Source organism: Excalfactoria chinensis, chromosome 7 (genome assembly GCF_039878825.1).
Source record: "Excalfactoria chinensis isolate bCotChi1 chromosome 7, bCotChi1.hap2, whole genome shotgun sequence".
Taxonomy (NCBI): domain Eukaryota; kingdom Metazoa; phylum Chordata; class Aves; order Galliformes; family Phasianidae; genus Excalfactoria; species Excalfactoria chinensis.
Window position 1 is genome coordinate 29,585,217 of NC_092831.1, and position 14,838 is coordinate 29,600,054.

General features: G+C 40.3%; 1 protein-coding gene across 10 annotated transcripts in view; it reads left to right on the plus strand.

Annotated features, from left to right (window-relative positions):
- The first annotated feature begins 3,780 nt into the window (after window positions 1-3,780).
- GULP1 (GULP PTB domain containing engulfment adaptor 1) overlaps window positions 3,781-14,838 on the plus strand; it is a 139,203-nt gene continuing 128,145 nt past the window's right edge. For 5 of the 10 annotated variants that reach the window (XM_072342165.1, XM_072342169.1, XM_072342162.1 and 2 more), the window contains exon 1: window positions 3,781-3,962. The gene's annotated coding sequence lies outside the window, so the exon portion shown is untranslated. Of the gene's footprint in view, window positions 3,963-12,577; window positions 12,680-14,838 lie in introns of all 10 variants that reach the window. The other 5 variants (XM_072342170.1, XM_072342163.1, XM_072342172.1 and 2 more) reach the window with 2 other exon arrangements.

The following is a 14,838-nucleotide window of genomic DNA, read 5'->3' on the forward strand; positions in this document are numbered from 1 at the left end:
ATCTGTTCTGGTGAGCTGAGTAACTACCTTGTTAACTAGGCTATTAAGTCTATAGAAGACAAGACAACTTAGATGTTGCCTGGCTACCTGGCCCCCTTGGGTGTTGCTGTCTCCAAAGTGATACACAAAAGTCACACTTCCTATTATTCATTGGCAGGGCTTTTTAGTCTCCTACTGATATCATCCAGATTGGCATGGGAATGTGTTTTTTGGTTACAATTTATAAGTTCTCCAGCAAAGAGAGGAAAAATGATAATGAAGACAGGTATTGTACCACTAGGACAACATTAAAAGGCCTACAAGTTAAATAAGAAACCTGGGGCACAGTTTTCTCTGGCAATTTTTCCTATTAAGAAAAGTAGAGAAATATTGTTGCATTTCTTTCTTATTTATTGAACGTTTCTGCAGGGTAATGCTTAGTTAAGCTCTGCTGTCTTAGAGGGGTGAGACAGCACTCAGCAGGGAGGTGAAACTTTTCAGGTTGCATAATTGCTTTAATCTTTGTTCCGTCTAGTAACCATTTTCTGGTAAATCAATGCAAGCAATTAATACTGACTCTTTGATCTTGACCTAGGTACAGATCTAAGTGAGTATGGATTCCTGTGCTTTTACTCATCATGAATTATCTCCACCCATTCATGACTGTTTATGTGACTGACAGCTACCACCTCTTGAGAAACAAAGTAAATCCATTCATAGGAGCAGCCAAGCTGCAAGTCTGTTTATATAAATGTGTTACTCTCTTGGATACTTGTGTGTTGTTTTTATGTCTCCTGTGTCTGCTTCTTTGCCCAGTCTCTCTGCAACACTCAAGAAGATAGCCCCGGACATTACACGATTTTGTCCACTTGAGGTTTTTGGGGGCCTAGGCTATAGAAGTTGTCACAGTTCCTTTGAGTGTTTTTTTATTTTTTTTCTTCTTCTTAGGCTTCTTAAATGAATCAGGCCATTTAAATATTAAGATGGAAATATCATTTCTCTAAAATCATAATTTGATCTACACCCCCTCTAATTTTTCTCATTGATTCATGTAGGTTGCTGGTTTTGATGGGTATAAAAAGTCAGGAGAACAAAGAAATAACATTTTTCTTTATGTTCTTGATGGAGTATGCACCAAATCTCAGTGAAAAGTAGATGTACTCTACTTTCCATTTATTTAAACTTCACAATGTAGACAATGTTAAAAAATAGCACAGAAAGAAGAAATATGTAGCTTCCCAAGTACAAAGTATTTTATCTTATTTATAAAACCATGTTTAAAAAACAAGAATTTGCATGCAAAGGAATTCAGAAAGAGGTCTTTTGCGCAAGTTGAGAGCGTTAAAAAACTATTTGTAAATCATTTCTGGACAGGACCAAGTCTACCCTGACGTGATTGCACACAGTTACCTTAAGAAAGAAGAAGTCATAATTTCTAATGGTATATTTATATATTTCAACTTTATCTGCTGTACATTCTGCCCTTCAGAAAGTTTCCTTAACTGGACACGTGAGTTACATCCTAAATAACTTTCAGAGACTGTAAGATAACAGATTCCTGTAGCTGAAACATTTTCAGTTTGCCTCTTGTATTTTGCTTTGCTGTTCTGAGTCACCTAATAACCATAAAGATTCAGTAAAAATCACCAAAAGTTTAATGTAGGAAAACATAGAATATGTTGAGGCATCCATGACTTCACAAATACTTACCCATTTCTGATAGGTAGATAAGAGCTTGGATAGTTAATCTAGTAAGCTGACTGCAGCTAAGCTTGTCAGTTCCAAATAGAGTTAGTGTTGGTTGTGTTTGAGTACTTACTGGTTACATATGTCAAAAAGCAGGACTGGATGTATGTTTTGAAAAGCCCAGTATAAAGAGATGCTCACTGACACTGAAATGAACTGTGGTTTTGCCTAACATATCGCCAAACCAACTGCCATGTTTCTTGTATGTTTCACATAGAGCAGTTATTTATACTTTTATCTAACACAGCCAGCACACCAAATGGAATAATCTCAATATATTTCTCAAAAATATGGTTATGGGAAGTATTTACCTTCATGACTTTTCTTCCACACTTGCAGAGAGTTCAGTGAGTTCATTCCTATCCTTCCTGTCACTGTTTTTTACTGGCTTGAGTGGATGAAAGGATGCATACCGTGCTGTTGTTAGCTCCAACAAGTAGCCGAGGAGGAGGTGTGCATAAGCATAGCTGTCAAGATGAACAAAAAGTATTTTAGATGTTGTGTAATGACCACTCAAGGATCAGATGTGAATGAAATAAATGCATTTTTCTCTGCCTCACAAAGTGTTTATTCAATTCTTCTAATATTTCAGTACAGATGTGTTTGCTAGTATTCTTCTATATGCTGAAAACAGTTGCTGGTTATTTTGTTATTAAGGACATAATTCATAGATTAACTCCCTCCAAAGGTTACCTGCTTTCCTTCATTTTGTTTCCTTTGCTGCGTTAAATTTGTTTATTCATCTTTCGAAATGTGGTAGATGCGAATCCACCACAGTTGCCACTTTATACACAATGATCCTATATCACAGTCCTTTACTTTCTACATGCAACCAGATGTGTGCAAGACGTGTGAGTTTATTTCCCTTTTGGGAAGGATTGAAGTGATGGATATTTTCAGAAGCCTTATAATAATCTCCAGAGCAGATAAAAGCACTACGAATTTGTCTCATTGTCATATATGCCATTTTGGAGGTTCTTTATTGAGGTTAGGAGTGAATGCAAAAGGCAGCCAGACTAATTAACTTCTTATATGAGTCACATGTATGCTGGTAATTATCTAGAAGCTACTGATCTAAAAAGCTGCCTGATGTTGATTTCTATACTTGATGTTTATTCTTTCAAGATCACTCTGCTATTAACTGTAAATTGCCGCCTCCAACTGTTTTCTAATATAAGAACAGAACAACAGATACATCAACAAACAAGGAAACAAAATGCCCGCAGTAAAGAAAGCACTATTGCTTTGGTTCCCACAAGGTATTCATCCCCATTCAGTGGCTGTTCTTGTGCTTTGATGACAAGACTTCCAAATGGTGCTGTGCTGTGGAAGAAGGCATTGAGGGATGAATTCCCGCCTTCCCACGCACTGCAGGGGACCCCTACGATGGAAGGGGCAGGGCTAACAGGAATTCCTTGCTTTCTATAGAAAATATGTTATCTCTAACATGTACTTCCTGCTGCTATTATGAAAACGTTTTGATGCATTGCTCTGGTGTTTTCAAAATGCGTTTAGACAGGGATTACAGGCCTCGGGCTGCATGATTCAAAGTGCATTAATCTGTACCAAAAGACTTGCTGCAGATTAGCCCCAGATTCATACAGGTGCCTCTGTTAACTTCCACTCTCGAGCAGTGTTGTCTCTGAGGAACTCTGAGCTACCAATTCACACTCCCGTTTCCTCACCTCTTCGATTTTTCTGGAAAGAGGTCAGAGCGTAACAAAAACCATCCGCGTGCCCAGACGAGGCGCTGAGTTCCGAGCATCCCTCACGCGGAGATGATCGTTTCCATTCTCCTGGAGCCGCGTTGCCCCTCGTTGTCCCGGCCGTTACGCTTACAGACAGAGATGGCATCACGGGGGCCGCTCCGCGACTTCACGCTCCGCCGTGCCTCCTCAAACCCCCCCCCCCCCCCCCCCTTCCTCGCGCTTCGGTCTCGCGCCCGCTCCCCTTAAAGCACCGCCAGACACGCCTGGCACGCGACTGCAGTAACGCCCATAGCTGAGCGCTTCCACCCTCGGCTCCGCCTCCTCTTTCTCCTCCTTCTTCTCCTTTTCCTCTTCTTCCCAACAGCCTATTGGAGGCAGGGGGAGCCCGGGAGCAGTGTCCCGACGTGTATAAAGCCAGCAGGCAGCAGGCGGGGTCCCTCGTCCGCCCATGTTGACGTCAGGAAACTTTCTGGGCGGCTGAGGCGTGAGCCGGGATCTGAGGCAGCGGGCCGCCTCCATCCTCTGCAGGTACGGGGCAGCGCGGCGGGGTTCCGGGAACTGCGGTAGTTTTCGCCCCGGGTGTACCGGGTGCTTTTCCAGTTGTGTGCTGGGCGGCGGAAGAGGGAAGGGAGCGCCTGTTGAGCGCTGCTCGCAGCTTGAAACTTCGCCGGAGAGGGGGACCGAGGCGGTCCTGGAGCCCCGGGGCAGTGTGAGGAGCCGAGGGGGGATGAGGCTCGCGCGGACCTGTACGCTCATAGCAGGCTTCTGTAACTATTGCTGTCCGCTGTTGGCTGCGTTGTTTTCTCCTTTACGTTCAAAGCGGTGCGGAGTTTGCAAAGCAGCTGAAGCGCGCGGCGAGCTGCGGGCGAACGCTTTGGTCGCCGCGAGCGAACGCTTTGCTCGCCGCGAGGAGCTGAACGCCGCCTCGCCGTCCTTCCGTGGCTGCACCGCCAGCGCTCCCCGTGCCAAGGGATGCCGGCTCGGGCGCTTCGGCGCTGCTGCTCTTTCGTTCCGTCGCCGCTTAGGAAAGGCATCGATGGGATCGGAGGCACGTAATGGTTAAAGGCGTTTTTCGTGCAGAGGCGTTTGCTCCTCTCAAACACTGGTTTTCCTTCTTTGTTTGTTTTTCTTCTCCTTTGAGTTGCCTTGCAGCTGTAGGTTGTTAAAACTTAACTTCACGTAAAAGCAGCTAAAAACAGACTAAAATATCGAACAGACTGAGAAGCCTGGCATGTATGAAAGCAGTTATGAAGCTGCTGTAAATGTGTACAAACACTGAATATTTTAACAGAACACGTGTGCTGTAGTGACAGTAAATACAAATAAATGCTCGTTTTTGCTTACATAATGAGCATAACGATGAACTTGTGCTCTGAAAAACAGTTTTTCAGTAGTTTTCTACTTCTCTGTCTTAGCCTTAGTAACTTCTTGATGGTACCTTCTGGCTGTTGAACCGATAAGGCAAACTGCTGTGTTTCTGCTGGGGATAACAATAGTTACACATGTGGAAATTCTATTGAGATGGAAAGAAGTCTTTTTGGAAGCTCAGTCTTCTATTTTATGGTGATTTGGATATGTGCTGGAAAGTTTACCTGTAGTTATTGAACTGTTGGTTGTTATGTGAGGAACAGCTTCTGATCTTTGGAGATTATTCATATGTATGCAGTGGAAGGAGCCACAAAATAGTGAAAGAAATGATAATAGTAAACATGTGGTTGTTTGCCATATGCTTTTTGGTGTGCATTTTATTTCCTCCCCCCACTCACCTCACAGACATACTTATCTGTAGAGGTTGAATAAAGTCAACGTTTTGCAGATTAAAAGCCTAGGAATTATTGCACAGTTGAAGGATGATAAGGAGCAGCCAGGTCTGTGCTTTCAGTGGAGCTGTCACAGCGAGGATATCATGATGAGAACTGGGAAGTAAGCAGAAGCAAGTAGGAATTAGGCTGCCTTAGCAGTGAAGATGACAGTCTTAAACATGATCTGGACAGCTATGGGTGTGTCTTGGGAGTGGTGAGTAAAGCAATTAAAATGATTCTGATGCCAAAAAATAAAAAATAAGAGCAAAATAGTTGAGTGCAACAGTGACTTTCCAGTACAGGGTTCTGTGTACAGTGTTTTAAGCTGGGGAGGGAAATGCCAAGCTAGAGCTGGATGACTAAAGCAATGAAGATGTAGCTGGTAAGAGGCTGGCTGTTCACACAAGCTGATGGCTGGCACTGAGTTGTTAGGCTCTGGCAGCTTAGTAATCTTTTTGAGGCTTCATAGTTGTTGTAGAGTTTAGAGACCATGTCTATTGCTGTGCAAGATGTTCACCTGATGGGACGTTTCAGAATATCTGTTGTGAGCTCATTAAAATAATTTGTTAGTCCTTCGCTTTCAGATAATGCCATGTCTCATGGCTTACCAACAACAGTGAGTAAATGAATGTATTCATATAGCACTTGTAAATATTACTGGATGCTCCTGAAGTCTTAATTAAAAGACTTATATGAAGAAGTGGAGGAGTCAGATGCAATAAACTGGCATTTATGTTATGGCTAGAAAATGAGTTTTTCTCTTGAGGTTATCTGTCAAGAGGGTGTTTCTTATACTTGTCATAAGAAAATAATTAAACTACAGCATGAGGAAATTAAAGGCCAACTTCAGCTTCAATAGAGAGATTAATATAGCTTGAAAGAGAACCAAATGCAAGGCTACCTTCCCCTTGAATTGTTGCCACACCCACTGTGATTTGTGGCAGGATGCTAACTGAACAGTTTGCTGAGGATTACGGGGCACCTCCCTGAGCCTGAGAGGTCCAGCAAGTTCCTTTTGCCGTAGTTGATTTCTTAGCAATGTGTCATGGTTAGAGAGCAGCTCAGACTGTATTTCATGCTAATCAGCTCTTGAGACCAAATATCCCAAATTAATCATTTAATGGAACAGTTGTATAAGAATATACTAATTGTGCACAGAGAGATATTTTCCCCATCATCTTTTTAGTGTTACTACAATCTGATTTTTGGGAAGGATAAGCATGTTTGCAGGACTGGATTGTTGGCTGGATAAGAACAAACAGTGCTATCATTGTTACAGCATGCAGAGCCGCTTTGCTGCTACTTAAATCTTCTCTTGCAGTTCTCTTGCCCTCCTTGTATACATGTAGGTCTTTTTCTTTGAGAAATAGTTGCTTATGTCCTTGTTCCTGATATGTGTCATTCTGCTCATGGGGTTCCCTAGATCCTTGTTCCTCCATGCAGACAGTCTCACCAGCCAATCCTGAGTGCTTCACGGAATGTGTCCCATGACTGATGTGCATATCTAAGACTAAGAACAATTTGCTGCAGCAAGTGCCATCTCTCTGTACCATCTCATTTGTGTATTGAGGACTCAGGTTTTTACTTTTTCCATGAGCACTGAAAGGACTCTGAATATGATTGTGAACAGATCTTGAGCGTTAAGAATTATTCCTGCTGAGGCTGCAGCTCCACCCAATCTAATAAGCAGAAGGTCACCTGAAATGCCTCACCTTGCCTTAAGATTTCAAAACCTGTTATGCTAAATTGAACATGAAGAGCAGGAGGTAATGTTATTTCATAGGTTTTTATCCAGTATTTCAGTAGGGAATTTATCCAGCTGGAAACTCATCTTGAATTCCTCTTCGGCTGGTTTAAGCAGATGCTCTAATCAGAGAGCTAAGAGGGTACTTTGGATTATTATAATATCTGCAGGTTGAAATAGCTTACTTTGAGGGAGTTTAATTGCATATTATGCAGGGAAAGAATGTTTAAGTTTGCAGCTTAGTGATGCAGCTGCTTCTGTAGAAGAGTCGTGACATGAGTTACCAACAGGTATGTAAGCAGTAAGCTTTCACTGGAGCAGGAAGCAGAATTCAGGCTTCACGATGCCTGTGGTTTCTGGCAGCTTGCTTGATAAGGAGGCAAATAAGCAGCAGAAAGCTCGTTAGAGTATGTTACTGTATTGCTTGAACTTTGCAAAATTATATTCTACTTTCAAAGGCAGGCAAATACTGTTTTTTGAGCCTGACTTATTCAGCTTAGTAGTACTGTGTGTACTGCTCACTTTGTTAGTACTGTTTGTGTTCTAAGTTGAACTCTGAGCGTGTTCAGGTTTTGTTGTCAGAACAGAGATGAGTTTTTGGTTGGTTTGTGGTTTATTTTATTTGTTGTTGTTTGTTTTCTTTGTTTTCCTCTTCTATCCCTGTGCAGCTAAATGGTTTTCCTATCATTCTGTCACTGATACCTGGTCAACACCACTGTTATGCATGAGTGAGTGTGTGCAGGCTGGTAAGCGGTTCTCTCCCTGATGGGGATACTGAAACTGGCTCTATCTTTTTTCAACTCTGGAACTCAGAGGTTGCTAATTTGTCATCTTTGCATTTATTTATATTGTTGCTACAACTGCAGGGTGACTGTATACCGTAAATATGAATGCAGTATGACCTGAATGCAGAACTGTCAGGGAAATGCGTTGGACACTGTGGTTATTCCTGTGATTTAGGAAGGTCCTATCCCATGCAAGTGAAGAATACTTCTGTTTTAAAAGCTGTGTGATATTCACAAGTGTCCTGTGGCTGTTTAGAGTACTTTGTATTGCTGTAGAGGGGCGGGCCGTGTAGATACTTCTGTGTCTGTCAGTACCTTTGGATCAAGAAGCCTTGTCTCCAGGGGTATTTAAGTCTCTTCTAATCTCTAAAGTAATATGAAGACTTCAAAACTACATTCCAACTCCTGCATATTATTGTTAGATAAAATGAATTAGTATTTGTAGACTGCTGGACCCTCTGGAATTGTTCAAGGTATTTTCTATGTCTTTTTTGTTTTGTTCTCTGACTGCTCCAATTTAAATATGGGCAATCTTAAAGTTAAGAGGCAGAGGCAACATGGTGTGCAGAAGGCAACCCTAAGTGCTGCCCGTTATTACTGTGTAACAAGCCATCCTATTTTCAGTTTCAAACCTTTAAATGAAGATACTATATCTCAAGCTCCTACTAGGGACAATGCACCACTGGGAACTTAAACACTGCCCTTGAACCAAATACTCTTGGGTGCTCTGAAGTTGTAGCAGTAAATCCAAAGTCCAGAGCTGTGTTTTGCCTACCTGTAAGGCTGGTGCAATGGGTGGGGTGCAGCACCACCCCTTTTGCCCTTCTTCTTGCAAGGCCTGAGGGAGCTGGGAGACCCCAGCTTGGGCTGGGTGCTGCCTCCTGGCTTCCAGCACCTTCTGTGAGCAAATTGTTTTTGTTGCTATCTATTTTGTTGCTATCTAGATTTATCTGCTGCCCTGCTAGACCAAGCCTTTTCCTGTGTGTCTCTTAATGGGAGTCTGAGTAGGTTTTTTTCTGTGGTACTTTCACAGAGGATGTCTTGAACCAAGGTTGTTTTCTTCATCTATTGTGAAATCTTCTGGAAAGAAGATCAGAAGTGAGGTAATGAGCCTAGATAAGGGACTGTGCTCCCTGTAAGTAATAGTTTTTCCTGTGATCGCATCTCAAAATGTCCTTTTAAATAGCAGTCGTCTTTGCATGCCAATTACGTTAGGAGTTACTTTAAAAAGTTTGGTGTGTCCTCAAACATTTTTCCTAATGGCTGTCCGGAGCATCTTTTCAAAGCCTTGCTGTGCAGATATGTGCTGTCTCTAATGCTTTCTTCCTACATGCTGTATTGGCAGCTGTGTGCATTCAAAGATTGTGAGTCAGGTCTCATAACAAAAAATAAAAAAATAGGCTTGAAAACATGACAGGCTTTTACTTGGGCATTGTTGATTGTTTATTTATTTTTTGTTCTTTCTTTCCAATTTTTTATTTATTTTTTTTCAGAAACCGTTTCTAAAATAAAATGGTTTTTTTTTTTGTTTGTTTGTTTCTATTTTTAATACAAGTTTGATTTCAGGCCAAGTCTTCAAGAAAAACATGTCTTACAAGGCTTATGCAACAGTCATGAATGATAGTATCATTGTATCTGACAAAGATATCTGTATCTAAACAAGAAAAGTATGTCAAAATATTTCATTGTCTCTGCTGTTTATATTCAGGCATAGCACAGCTCACAGCTGATGGTTCTATCTGCTTGTACACATAGAGATATGGAGGAGATTCATTGCCAGAGATGAAGATCCTGGCTGATAGTGTTTCATTTTCTTCTGCTTGCCACCTTGTAGGTGACAGCATGGACATGGTGTTCTTTTGCAAAGCTGTGGAAAACTGAGGTTACAAATAAATGGTTGTTTCAGGTTGATATGTTACACACAAGTGTGTTCATGATAGCTTACATGAGTCATTTTAGAGTAGCTGCATTTAAAACATTATGGATAAGGAACACCAACAAAACAGTAAGTAATGAGAAATGAAGTAGGTACGTTACTGAATCTTTACTTGGGTCAGAAAATGGTAGTGTTATGTCCACTGTGTATAAGCAGCAGAAAGTTTTTAGAGAGTCTAACCCCCACCTCAGTGCCCCTTAATCTATTTCACATGTGTAAGCTTTCAAGCAGTGTGTACTGCAGATTTGTAAACACAAAGGTCTTTAACATCTGAGTTTAGGGTGATCTGGCTTGTGATTCAGAAAGCCTAAAAATTGCAGTGCTAATTTTGTAAGCTGTGTGTTGTATTACTATTCAGTTTATCCTGTTTCACAAATAGGCTTAAGATCGAAGAAATACTTTTCCAGCACATTTTCTAGCTGGAGCTGATACTAATTCTCTTATCTTTCTGTACCATGCAGTAATTGTACTTAATTGTTTGCTTTTGCTATGTTTACATGGTGGGAAATTCAGTGTGTCAACATGGCTAAACTGCAATATTGCAGTATGTGTAGTGCTGATGTTCCTGATGGAAAGAATCCCCGGGTATCTCAGCTAATTGGGTGAGACAGCTCATATGTAGCTGCTGATGCAATGCCTTAAATGTTGTCTTATATTCAAGTTTGTATCGTTTTTTTCTTTCTATAACATTGTTGATTTAAGTTCTCGCCCATATTTTTTGTGGTGTCTTTTGTACAGGTAAGATAACACACAAGCAGGACCTTTTCACAGCTGGGAAAGCTAAACATAAAAACAAAAGTAATATTCTTACACAGTCACTTAAAAATGTTGGAGTTCTCAGTAAAGTACTTGATATTCATATAATGCAGCGCGCCTCTCCTAAATTCAGTCTATCCTGGCTTTTCGAAGGCATTTTAGTGCTTTTGGAGTCCAGGAGAACTCACCTAAATGCATTCCCATGTATAAAACAGGTTCTGCAGCCTCTCTTTGGCATGGAGTGATGGGAGCTCTATTTCTGGCGTGGTCCCTACAGGTACAACTGTGCTCTTCTGGAGAAAACAGCTAGGCTGAAGGACTCTGGGGGACTCCGCTTCCCTAACTTCAGTTCTATCTAACTCTGTCACTTTCTGTGCTGAAAGATAGTAGAAACTTCCGTAAAGATCAGAGCACTAAGGCTTTTTTTTTTTTTTTTTTCTTCTGTAAGCTACTTCTTTTGTTTGAGAGGTGGGAGGAAAGTAACCTGTTGAAAGACTGGAAATCATGATGGAAGATAGATAGGGTGGTTTTGAATTGAAGTTGGCACTGTACTTTGTTAGGTCACAGCCATAGGATGTGGTCACATGAACATAAAGGGAGGCAAACCAGGAGAAAGACAGAGGAAAGCCGATGGAACTTGAACATTTGATAAGCAATCTGCTTATTTTACCTCTACAACAAGTGGTTCTTTTAGGGGAGCAGGTTTCTCTAATACCCAAGTTATATTTATGTTCATGAGGCTTCTGGAAACTCCTGCGATACTTCTGTTCCTGTGGAAAGTGCAGTCATATTCTCCAAAATATGCTGGTTTGTTTTAATGGGACTTTGTGTACTTGTGTGTTATTTTAAACCAGGGTGGCCTGAGACAGCTCACAGCTACAGACGCGGCTCATCTGCAGGCATGGAAAATTGAGTTCAGATGCAATGTTAATAGGTGTAATGGTCATTTGTCAGGAAGTTCAAGCACAATTGACAGTGGTCTTGATGGCTTCTCCTCAGGAAGCTCTAGTGCTTGCTTTGTTTTTACACTGAGTGTCAATACAAAACCGATGTGGCTACACAGAGGGCATGGATGCCAGAGGCATATCTGTATGAGAGTGGACAGGGTAGCATGCTGTAATAAAGTAATGTTCTTTAATTGTTTTCTTGTGAGTTCTGCCCAACTGCAGCAGGGAGTGTCAGCTTGTTACGTGTGCAAGGTGACGTGAAGCTGCCATGCTGGTGGGATTTTCCATTCTGTTCTTCAGACTTTTAGGGGTTCAGAAAGAAAGAAGAGAGTGACTACCTATTATGTGAATCTACGCTTTTGTAATAGATAATATACCCAGCCATCTCTCTTAATTATATACACTTTTTATATCTGAATGTTTTGTATTTGATGCCTTTATCCAAACGTAACTACTTGCCCTTCAATCTCTTCCATCTTCAAAATGTGATATAACTAGTGACATAAATTCTAGGAATGCCCTTAGATTCCAAACATACTGTCACTCTGGAGTGAACAATTTGCAGAGACTTATTTAAAGCATTTTTTCTTGTGTGTTATTCACAAGCTGTAACTTAATTGGTGAAAGGATGACATAAAAGTAAATGTTTTTTCTATTGAACAGGATTGCACTTGTGATGTTTCTTTCTTTACATGGTATTTCATGTTGTGATTTTTACTCCTGTGTTATTCTGTTTGTGGTCTAATTCCCGGATTTCATAAATAAAGATCTAAGTAACAAAATGTAATCACTTATAACTAATGGAAGTAGATGTAGCATCATCTGCTTACATGTTTAATACAAAGCTAGATGAAAAAAATGACAGAGTGCTGACAGAGATGAGAGATGGTATTGTTCAGAGAAAGGAGTAATTTGGAAGTGCTAATAGACAACAGCTGATGAAATAGAAGATGTATTAATCCTTACACTGGGTAAGGTCATCAGTGAATACGGACTAGATATCTTATTACTATGGGGGCATTCTAGCAACAGAAGTTTTTTTGGAAGCTTTCAATGGTTTGTGCGCTCTGTGTGTCCAGATCTCTTTTGTGGCGAGCGATTCTTCATTGTTTTTTTTTAGGAATTTCTTGAATTTGCTTGAGTATTCCTCACATGAACCTTAACCCCTTTCAGGAGCTTGCTGATATTGAAGGAAACTGGCTTGCCTCAAACAGAACAGTTGTCATCAGCAGGATGGTCAGCATCTGATCTCTGAACACCCAGAGCGCTGAGGTGGTGAGCCAGACTATCAATCTTTTATAAAAGATGTGGCAGTGATTCCTTCGTGGTCTCTCTTGATACCTTGTTTAGATACATCAACACGATAGAAGGCTCAATCTTAAATTATAAAAAATAAGGTCAAGCCCAAGTTAATTCTTCTGGTAATTCCCACATGTTCAGAAAAACATCTTCATTCAAGAGTTGTGAAAGCTGACTCTTAAAACTTCAGAAGACCTTGTGTTGTAGGACTGAGACTGTACGGCTCATTTTCTAAGCAGATGGTAATGCATGAGCTGGAAGAGAAAAATGACTCAGACATTCGCTTTCACTTTATGGTGAAACACTCAGGTTTCAATGAGATGTACTAAAGTCTGTTCCTTTTAGTGTCTTAACTATGGATGTTTGAAAACGATTTGTTTTACCTGTAGAATTCATTTCAGTGCCTTTTTGGCTTCACTGTCACAGAGCTGTTGCAAGAGTGTGTTAAAGAATTGCTACTTTTTAATTAATGATTTTATTTATTTGGTTATTGAGTTGTCTGGGGGATCCTTCTGCTTATCTTGTCTGGGATGTTTCAATATGGAAGTAGTAGGCCTAATCTAAGCTTCTTTTCCATACTTTCTAACTGAAGTGTTAGTGGCCAGATGCACAGCAAGTTCTTTTCCTGAGGCTTTTCTGCACATTTTCTGCACCCGAAGGGTGCTTTCATCCATTCCTGATGCCGTTGGCCCTGCTCTGCTCAACAAAACTGAATTTTGTGTGTTATTGGGAGTTCTTCCTTTTGCTTTCAGTGGAGGCAGGCAAGAATATCATTTGCTACTCAGTTCATCTTTCCAGATCTGAAGAAAATATGGAACCTGCTTATATTCTGATGATTTAAGGGTATTGCACTTGAGCTTTTTTTCTAACTATTCCTGGCAGATGTCCTGAGTGTTTAAAATCTTGTGGCTTCTGAGGAATGCCTACTTGAGATTTTTATCCTCCTTCCCAGTCTGGAGTTGTTTCCTTTGTAGCATTGTTAGGATTGATTGGAATGTAGGAACTTTCTGAGCAGTGAGTCAGAAAGAAAATAAACAAGAGCCAAGCGAGCAAAAGGAAAGGAATTGGATATTAAATGTTGATTAATTACTTTCAGCTCTGGAGTACAGGTATGATTTCCTTCCTTTTCATGTACACTTTTTGCTTCTTTATCATTTGTCCTGCTCATATTACCCTCACCCTTCCCAAAAGCTGCTATGGATTGTGCTGTTGCATCTTTCTCAGACCAGTGTGTGCTAGTACTTAGGTCTTTCAGAAAAGCCTGAAGGAAGAGCTTTTAATGGTGATGAATTTATTTTGTAAAATATTGTGATAAATATAAATATGCAATAAATACACATATAGCTGTAAATGTTTGTTTCCACATTAATCCCATAAATGTTTCCCATTCATTTATTATTACTGTGACTATATCTACTTTTCAGCTTGGGATTATAGGTTTTTTTTATTATCTACTTATTTTTTTACGTGGTAACTAAGTGATGGTTTAAAGCAAATGAAGAATTAAGTATAAAATTAAGATTAAATTAAGTATTTAGCCAAAGACAAAGCAAGACATTCTTAAGGTTAGTGGAATATGATTGAGATGTATGATGTTATGGTATCACACAACGTGCTCTTGTCTTAAAATGTGAGATTATTTTTTGCTGTTTAATCCAAATCCATTTATTTTGGTGGTCATCTGGAAGTTTCTTTTGTTGAATAATGTTCAGAGATTGCTTAGCATGTCAGCAAGGGAAAAATATCTTAAGGACTGAAGGATATGCGTGCACGTCAAAGAACATAATGAAATGTTCAAGATGGTTCTAGGGAAGTGAAAAGAAAACAAAAGAGGTGGTTTGCTGGGTCTGCTCTGAGTATTTTGAATTGGTGTTGGTGAATTTTGACAGATGTTCTTAAAAAGCATTTGTGTGTGTTACAGTGTGAACAGTTTCTTGTGTTTGCTGGGAGGCATCAATATCTCTGCGTCACTTGATTCAACTTAGTTATGCATGGTCTAATGTTTTGAAGTAGTATCTGACTGTATAATGTATTCAGCCTGTTCTTGGAAATTGTGCCACAAATTGAACTCGTACCTAGTGCTGGTGTAAGGAGAACTGAGTGAAGTCTATTTATCTTCTGCTGACAAATTTATT